The following is a 10301-nucleotide window of genomic DNA, read 5'->3' as shown; positions in this document are numbered from 1 at the left end:
TTTTTCAGTCAGCCCACAGGCTGCATGAAAACAAAAGAACCTTACAATATGCCAAAATGCCCAACAAGGACCAGCAACGTACTGGTACATTGCCTTTGAGTGGTCATACCAAGATGATACCTGCAGATTTAGGCATTATCTTGGTATCGTTTTTTACAGCCAGCAGTTGGCTTTCATGTAAAAGTGATCCTAGTGGATAATTAGTCATTAGATTGCTTTTACAAGCAGTGGGATGGGACTAACCTCCTTCCGCCGCCTTCCACGGTTTCCTCTGGCTCTTCTGTCCCACCGGGTAACCCGAGACTGCAGCCGGTGGTTTCGTCAGCTGACCATAGAGCTGATTGGAGACCAGAATGGCTCCAATCATCTCTATAGCCTAAGATGCCAGGAGCTACGAGCATTTCATGACTTCGGTTTCGCCAGATATAAACAGCGCCATTGGGAAATTGGGAAAGCATCTTATCACACCAATCTTGGTGTGGTCAGATGCTTTAGGGGAAGAGGAGAGAATAAAGCCTCATACACACAATCAGATTATCAAACGATCTGTCGTCCATTTTTGTTGCATGCTAGTCTCATGTCGAAAGTGAAGAGGTTACTTTCATACGAAAATTCTCGTACGACAGAATTCAACTTCAGAAGTGATGTCATGTGTTGAATTGTTTTGTATCCCATGTATCCCATACGATTTTTTTCGGATGAAAACTGTACTAATTAAACAAAAATCGAATGTTTTGTTGACGTACGAAAATTTTTTTATAGCCTGCACATCCAGTTTTTGTCGTCCGAAAATTCGTAATCGGCTGTCGAAAGCACTATACTAACAATCCGAAAATCGGCACATCGTTCGTTGGATGAAATTTTCTGTCCGATTTTCGTATTGTGTGTACGGGCCTTTAGAGTTTAATAGACCCCAATTTCTTTTTAAAAAAAGAGTACCTGTCACTACTTATTGCTATGATAGGGGATATTTAAATTCCCCGTGATAACAATAAAAATGCAAAAAATAAATAAATAAATGAAAGGGAAGGTGTCAAAATAAAATAAAAAAGCAATAAAATTAAAAAAATAAATAAGCATCAGTCTGGTGTCATAAACAGCAATTGCAGCATGCATGTGAGGAATCGCCGCAAACGTCAGATCAAGGGCAGCAATTCTTGCAGTAGACCTCCTCTGTAAATCTAAAGTGGTAACCTATAACGGCTTTTAGAGGCTTTTAAAAATGTACGTAGGTTGTTGCTGCTGCACGGGCGTGCGCAATTTTAAAGCATGTCATGTTTGGTATCTATGTACTCGGCATAAGATCATCTTTTAAATTTTACCAAACAATTAGGAAATATATAGTGTATTTGTGCATTCAATTTAGAAAGTGTTTTTTTCCGCAAAAAATTGTGTTTGGAAAATCTCTGCGCAAATACCGTGTGACAAAAAAAAATTGCAACACCTGCCATTTTGTTCTGTAGGGCCTCTACTTTAAAAAAATATTTAAGGCTTGGGGGTTCAAAGTAATTTTCTAGTAAAAAAAAAATATTTTTTTCATGTAAACAAAAAGTGTCACAAATGGCTTGGTCTTCAAGTGGTTAGAAGAGAGTGGGTGATGTGTGGCATAAGCTTCTAATATTAATGATAAAAAGGTCTGGTATTGCCTAAAGTGATTCACCTCCATCCCTAAATACACATATATACAAAGGAGAGAGCTGCCCTGGGACTTTAAATGAGCCGAATACATGTGGCCAATAGATAGAAAGTAGATGTAATAACAATTTAATTGAAAAATAAAAAAGAACATCATATATACATAAAAATGTTGCCAGACCAGTCAATGGTAAAGGAATAGTGTTTTACATGCTTAGAGATTGTAGTTGTATTGTTACATAGTTGTAGATAGGCATCTTAATAACTTGACGTGTTTCGTGAGCGAACTGCTCACTTCTTCAGAAGTGGATGCGCATATGCATGTCTGTAAAAACATATGTATGTTTATGATGCAACAATAATTTGGAGAATGTCTCATAATAATTTTACAAGGTATACACCCCATAAAGGACCTTATATGGGGCCAATACTTACAAGTTAGTTGAGCCTGGATAGCAGAACAGCATTCCCATCCGGCGGGGGTGAGAAGACCTGGTCCAGGAGCTGAAGGAACGGGGCCAAAAAAAAACACCCAACCGGGAGAAAGTGGGGGGTGGGTGTGATGTGAATATGTGAAAGCAAGTCTCCCGATATCCATAGTCACTGGCTGAAACAAATGTATATGAATGTATAAGCGGTATGAAAATGAAATGCATCAATGATAGCAGAGATGAAAGAAAGAATATATTGTAGGTTACAGGACATAGCAGCAAGGACATGAATAAGGGACCAGTGGACAATGAAAAAGAGAAGGAGAGGTATAACGCAAGAGTGAAACAGATTGAACAAAATGAGTGAATAGATCAAAGTATACTTTCTGACAAATATTGAGATCTGCAAAATACTCAACATGCCTCTCAGCAAATAGCCTAGCGTGTCCACTTTCCAAAAAGGGGTAATTGGGAGGGGGGGGGGGTTGTGCTGTGTTGGCATTTTATGGCCTCTGAAACTGTGATAGGTAGTGAGAAGTGAAATCAACAATTTACGCCCTTAGAAGGCCTGAAGGCGGTGATTGGATTTCGGGGTCCTGTACGTGGCTAGACTGCCAAAAAGTCTCACACATGTGGTATCCCCATACTCAGGAGAAGCAGCAGAATGTATTTTGGGGTGTCATTTTACATATACCCATGGCATGTGTGAGCAATATATCATTTAAGTGACAACTTTGAGAAAAAAAAAAAAGTTGCCATTTTGCCAAAACTTGTGGCAAATATAAAATATTCCATGGACTCAACATGTGGTATCCCCGTACTCTGGAGAAGCAGCAGAATTTATTTTGGGGTGTCATTTCACATATACCCATGGCATGTGTAAGCAATATATCATTTAAGTGACAACTTTGTGAAAAAAAAAAAAATGTTGCCATTTTCCCAAAGCTTGTGACAAAATATAAAATATTCCATGAACTCAATATGCCTCCCAGCAAATAGCTTAGGGTATCTACTTCCCGAAAAAGGGTCATTTGGGGGGTTTTGTGCTATCTTGGCATTTCATGGCCTCCGAAACTGTGATAGATAGTGAGGAGTGAAATCAACAATTTACGGCCTTAAAAAGCCTGAAGGCAGTGATTGATTTTCGGGGGCCTGTATGCGGCTAGACTGCCAAAAAGTCTCACACATGGAGTATCAGCAGAATGTATTTTGGGGTGTAAATCCACATATACCGGCATGGCATGTGTGAGCAATATATAATTTCAATGACAACTTTGTGTAAAAATAAAATAAAATAAATATTATTTATTTTTTTTTTTTTCATTTTTCAAACACCCGTGACAAAAAAAGTTAAATATTCAATGAGCTCAACATGCCTCTCAGGGAATTCCTTGGGGTTTCTACTTTCCAAAAAGGGGTAATTTGGGGGGTTTTGTACTGTCCTGCCATTTTAGCACTTCATGAAATGAGATAGGTCAGAAAGTAAAAGCTGCATAAATTCCAGTATACACACCATAGTTAAATACAGTTTGCCCCAAATGTATGACAAAAATTTAGTTTATTTGATATTTTTTATAGGAAAAAGTAGAAAATTTGATTTTTTTTGCAAAAGTTTAGGTCTTTTTTCGTTTATATCGCATAAAAAAAATTAAAACCGCAGAGGTGATCAAATATCAACAAAAGAAAGCTCTATTTGTGGGAGAAAATGGACAAAAAATGTTGTTTGGGTACAGCATTGCATGACTGCGCAATTACCAGTTAAAGTCACGCAGAGCCAAAAAGACACCTATACAAGTCCTAATTGAAGCTACCACACCTCTACATTACTTGTTTACTAGTTTCCAGTAGTCATAGTCCTTTTATTATTCTAATAATATGGATTTTTTCTAGTAACATGCATAGCATTACAGTAGAACATCACATTGTTACGTCACTCTGGTAGCATGGGCTAATGTGGGTTACCATGGGAAAACAAGGCGCTTATTGTGTCCCTTTACGTTAGAAGAACCTCTGGTTATATGACGCTACCTAACCTATGGTAATATTTGAGAGTTTAGGGTGCCACAGCATAATCTAAGTACGGTCCAAATTCTAGGTCTGGGTTGAGGCCAGGGTACAGAAATACTGAAACTAAAGACTACAAATTATGATGTACAGTATGACTGTGGTATTCAGCTCCAAATATATAACCTCCCAAAACTTCATAGATAGCTAGCTTTAAGCAATTAGACATAGGACTTATTTGATCTTGTGTTAGCTTTAAGGCCTCATTCACACAGGGAGTTTTTGCAGCTGCTTTTAGGAACGTCAGATGTTTTTTTTTTTTTGTAGTTTAAAAACGCCCCTCCATGTTATCTTATGGCCTCATGCACACACAGACGTTTTGAAGTTGTAAGTGGCATAGGCATTTTCAAGCTGCAAAAAAACCCCAGGGCCAGTGCGTTCTGAGGACCAGCGTTACAGCTGTAAAAACGTCTGACGCCACTAAAGGCTGCTAAACATTGCTTAACGTTGCTCATACAGCGTTAAGCCACGTCATACATTTTTTTTTTTTTCATGTGAAAATAAATGGTTTCCTATAGGAGCCCACTGACTTGAATCAAAGTTGCATCCAAGTCGGATCAGGATGTTCCAACTTGTGGTGCGACTTGCGCTCTGAGGATCTTGAGGGGGAACTCCACACCAAAATGGGGAAAAAATGGTGTGGGGTTCCAAACCAGCTCCTTCAGGTCTGGTATAGATTTTAAAGGGGAACCCCACGCAAAAAAAAAACGGCATGGGGTCCCACCCCAAAATCCATACCAGACCCTTATCCGAGCATGCAGCCCGGCAGGTCAGGAAAGGGGAGGGGACGAGCGAGTGGCCCCACCCCCTCTTGGACCATACCAGGCAACATGGGGGGGTGGGTGCTTTGGAGCAGGGGGGGCTCTGCACCCCCCTCACCTCAAAGCACCTTGTCCCCATGTTGATGAGGACAAGGGCCTCTTCCCGACAACCCTGGGAAGTGGTTGTGGGGGTTTGTGGGCAGGGGGCTTGTTGGAATCTGGACGCCCCCTGTAACAAGGGGGCCCCCTAGATCGCGGACCCCCGGTATGGAGCTGCAAAGGGTGGGCCAACTCAATATTGTACCCTACGGACTAAGACTGCAATGCCATTAAAGTTTATGTGCGAGTAAAGGAAGGTGTCCCAATACTTTTGGTAATTTAGTGTATATATATATATATATACATATATATATATATATATACTGAACAAAATTATAAACGCAGCACTTTTGTTTTTGCCCTCATTTTTTATGAGCTGAACTCAAAGATCTAAGACTTTTTCTATGTATACAAAAGGCCTATTTCTCTCAAATATAGCTGGTTGCTAAGGAGCGGGCTGGGAAGCCGGCCACCGCATCCTTAACAACCGATGAGTCATCAACTGCCAGCGGGATTCCTGTGACGTCACAAGGGGCGGGTTCTCCAGATGACGTCGCCGGATGGCCATGCCCCATGGCTATATAAGACAGCGGGAGCCGACATAACGGAGGCAGATAGTGTCGGAGGAAGACCATTTTTTTATTTTAAGCGGGTCAGCAGAGGCGGACAAAGAACACATTACCGGAGAGAGAAGAGGGAGAAGAAACACTGGAGGAAGAAGACATTTTGGAGCTACGATGGGGGACATTCTTCATTTTAAATAAAGAACTTGTGAAAAACCTTCTCTTGTTTTTTGTAACACTGCACTTCTTATTTTTTTTGGTGAATAGGTATCTCATTCACATGGGGGGGCGGAATCTGGGGGCTACCTTAAAGGGGGCTTCCACATTCAGATAACCTCCTGCCTGCAGACCCCCACATCCACCAACCAGAGTTGTCGGAAAGAGGCCTTGGTCCCCACCAACAGGGTTGTTGGGAAGACCCCCCCTGCCCCACAACCCCCCCCCCCCACATGTTGGGGGTATGTAGCCTGGTATGGTTCAGGAGGGGGGGCATTCGCTCGTTCCTTCCCTTTCCTGACCTGCCGGGCTGCATGCTCGGATAAGATTCTAGTATGGATTTGGGCCCATGCCATGTTTCTAAAAAATGTTGTGTGGGGGGTCCCCTCCAAATCAATACCAGACCTGAAGGGCCTGGTATGGACCTGGGGGGGGACCCACGCCAGTTTTTTTTTTTTTTAATGGATTTTTGACTTACCGGAAAATCCTTTTCTCATTGGCAGATGCAGCTCCATATTCTTAACCATTGGGTTATGCTGTGCCCCTACAGGAGTAGGACTCTAGGCAGGAAAAAAAACTTTACCACGCCTATGGGGCAGTCTCTGAGGGAATACACCCACTCACTCTGCTATAGGCACTTTTTGTTGCAAGCAGTGTCAGAAGAAAAAAAAAACCCAACCCACTCAGAAATAGGGCCGGGTGCTGCTTCTGTCAATGAACTTCAGAGAAAAGGATTTTACGGTGAGTCAAAAAACCTGTTTTCTCTATCATTCATTGACAGACGCAGCACCATATTCTTCTTAACCATTGGGACCTCCCAAAGCAGTATTACCATGAGGGGTGGGAAAACAACGCAGAAAAAAAATTATACCCAAAGGCTAAACTTAGCCAACCAGGTAACATGGAGCTCAACCAAGAACCAACTGAAGCTCACCTAGAAACAACATACAGCCTCAAAGAAAATAATTTCTCTTTTAAACAGCAGCCAGCAAAACCTTGCAGCAAAGAGAAGCATTCGAGGATGCCAACACATCTACTTTGTAGAATTTTGTGAACGTGAGCACAGACGACCAAGTTGCCACCTTGCAAACTTGTATTACTGACACCTGATGGCGAAAAGTCCAAGAAGCACCTCTGTACCTTCTGGTTGAGCCGAGAGGCTAACAGGTCCACATCGGGTGCCCCCCACCGGACTCACAGCAGGTGAAACACCCCCGGGTGAAGGGACCATTCCCCCTAATCCAGCACCTGACCACTCAAGTAATCCTCCTGCCAATTTTCCACTCTGGGGATATGCACGGCGGATAGGGCTGGAACAAAGATTTCTGCCCATTTTAGGATCTCGGCCACATTCCGGGCCGCCAGGACGTTCTTGGTGCCCCCTTGATGATCGACATAAACCATGGCCATGGCATTGACTGATTGAATCCGAACTGGACACCCTTGCAGACAATATGTCCAGTGACTCAAGAAAGCTTTATCGCTCTGAGTTCCAGAATATTTATTGGTAGTCTAGACTCTTATAAGTGCCCCCCTTTTCCCGCGTTACTGCAGATGAGGATATATCATCCTCCCCATCAGAGTGCGATGGCACAGAACCCTCAGGGTAACACGCGTCCACAACAGCCATATCAACCTCAGAATCTGAGGATACAGGTGAGGCAGGTGAGGGCATTGGGCGCTTTTTGCTAGTTGTCTTTTTAAGACCAAATCCACTTTTGACACCAGGTTTTTCAAAACCGCCGTTAATGCAGATAAGGGCTGCGTCCCGGAGGCCCCTGCAACCACAAGGAGTTGATCAGCAGGTGAACTTTGCTCCTGGGACTCCATGTGAACCTAAAAACAAAAAACAAAAAAACGGCCCAACACCGCTGCACCAGCACACTAAGCAACTGCAGATATCAGGGTGAGAGAGCGACCCACAGGGATCTCAATCGACTCACCACCACCCAATATTAGGCCTAGCAGAGTCAGTCTGACCTGTGCAGAAACGATCCTCATAAGACGAGGAAGTACCTGGGTCACTATTAGAGCAAATGCCTTGCCACTTCTGCGGTACAGCGTTCTCTGACTTCAAGAAAATGGCCGCTCAATGCATTTCAATGGAGAACCACAACAAAATGGCCGCCAAATGCATTTCTGCGGGAACTCGTAAAAAATGGCTGCTGAACGATCTACAGGAAAATGGCAGCTCCTCTGCCCACCATGTGGTCTCTAGGACCCCCTGAGGGGTTCAGCGATCATTTGGCAACGGAGTGGCCCTGGCAGTGACCCCCACCAGGATTAACCCCCCCAGCGGAGCCTGCGATAGCTGTATCGTTGCATCCCCGCTGAGGGCCCTCATCTCCTTTTCTACTGAGGTAGGAAACCCCTATGACTAGTGGGGAGGTTGACCTCCTGGGGGGGCCTGGTCCTGAGGGGGGACATGGGGGATGTGGGGGTAACCTGAGGGTCCGACCTTCCCAGGGAGGGGCCCACGTCCACCCCGAGACTGCAAGCAATATGGGGGGACACTACTCACCATGCCAGCGATATTTGGCTGGGCGCCACTCCAGACAGACTACCTTTCCACCCGGTGTGGAGGTGCTGGCGGCCAAGGGGTACGCTGGGACTCAAGCCAAATCAGGTCGTGTGTGTCCCGGCGAGGTGTTTCAGTCGCAGACCAGCCCCCATCCATTGGGGCACTGTCGTGGCGAGGCCTAGGGCAGGGCTGTAACCTGCACATGCTCTCTGGCCAGACTGGGAGACCATAAGGATATAGAATATCCAGTCCGACACCCAGCCTGGATGTTTATTGTAGTTCTCCAGGAACATAACTAGCTAAAAAAAAAAGGTTCCCTTTTTACATGAAAAAACATGCTAAGACCGAAGTCCCAGCAGGGAACTAGGTCCTGCTCCTGACTAGGCAGAAACAAACTAAGTGCCTATAGCAGAGTGAGTGGGTGTATGCCCTCAGGGACTACCCCATAGGTGTGTTAAAGTTGTTTTTCTGCTTAGTGTCCTGGGCAGCATATCCCAATGGTTAAGAAGAATATGGAGCTGCATTTGTCAATGAACGATAGAGAAATGTTGCCGTTGGAGGGTTTCCTCCAAATCCATAGCAGAACCGAAGGGCTTGGTATGGACCTGGAGGGGGACCGCCATGCCGTTGTTTTCATTATTTTTTTTTTGCAGACAATTCTTTTTTTTACATTCAGCTGTCAGTGGGGAATCCCGCTGACAGTTGATGACTCATCGGTTGTTAAGGACATAGCGGCCGGCTTCCGGGTCCGCTCCTTAGCAACCAGCCATATACAATGTGTTTTCTTTGGCACATGCTCCCCAGGATGGTACCCATTCCTACCCTCATGACATTTGTTTGATAATAATTTGCATTTGTCTCTAGAAAATGGTCAGTACTCTTTTTACCATTCAGCCCTCATTGACTTTAGTGGGTTTCGGATTCAGCACTCAAATTGTTATGTTCATTAAACTCAACCTGGACTAGGCCCAGGTATGTTTGGCTCATTCCTAGCTATAAGATTCCAGTGACTAACAACTTTTCCCTGCAGATAACAAAGTAAGGAAACCAAGAAGGAGGAAAAGAGAAATATGTGGTATGTACCAGAAATTGCATGGGCACCACACACCATTTTATAATTATTAATATAATTTAACCATAGGTGTGCGCAGCCTATTGCATTAGGGTGTGCACCTCAAAGCTCAAACCCTCTCACTTTTTAAAAAAAAGAAGATTTGCCCAGTCCCTTACTCTGCAACCTTAGCTGCACTGGACAGTGAATGAATGGGAAGTGCTCTGTGCTCAGCGGCTTCCTGTTCATTCACAATTTGAAGCATAATAAACACACTTTACTATGCTATGTTATGAACACGAGTGATTGGTACCATTCACTGTATTGTGTTTATTTAGAAAATGAAGAGGCTAGTAAATTACATATTTACTGGCCCCTTTCTCCGCTCTCCATCTTGAAACAATCCACTGCAGCATTCTGCGGGAGAGAAGGGAAACCAGCAGCTCTGCAGGGGGCACATGGCGGGGGCAAGGGCTATCTGTGGTGCACAAGGTGATTAGGGTGTGCCAAGGCACATCCAGCACACACTGTACACCCCTATGGATTTAACCTTTATATAAAAAGACCCTTTTGCTGTGGCTGGGGGAACCTCTCTTCCTCACAATGCCTCAAGAAAAAAAGTTTTGCCCTACACGTTACGTTGAGATTCTGACCTCATACGACTTGCCTATTTGATGAAGTCAGAATCTCAATGTAATGCGTGGGGCAGAACTTTTTTTCTTGAAGCATCAGGACAGAGCAGAGGGGAGAGGTTCCCCTAGCCACAGCTGTGATCCATCCAAACAACTGAACTGTCAGCCGGCAACAGCAGGGAGCAGTGAGCCGCAGGAATCAAACCCACTGTGTACACTGATATGTCTTTATACACCATGGGATTTACTTCCTCACAATAACAGCCATGAAAATGTAGAATAGATTCCCTCAGGAATTATCTCTGACCAACCCTATACATTGTTTTAA

The sequence above is a fragment of the Pelophylax lessonae genome, assembly GCF_965119305.1.
Source record: "Pelophylax lessonae genome assembly, chromosome: 12".
NCBI lineage: Eukaryota > Metazoa > Chordata > Amphibia > Anura > Ranidae > Pelophylax > Pelophylax lessonae.
This window is presented reverse-complemented; position numbering follows the sequence as displayed.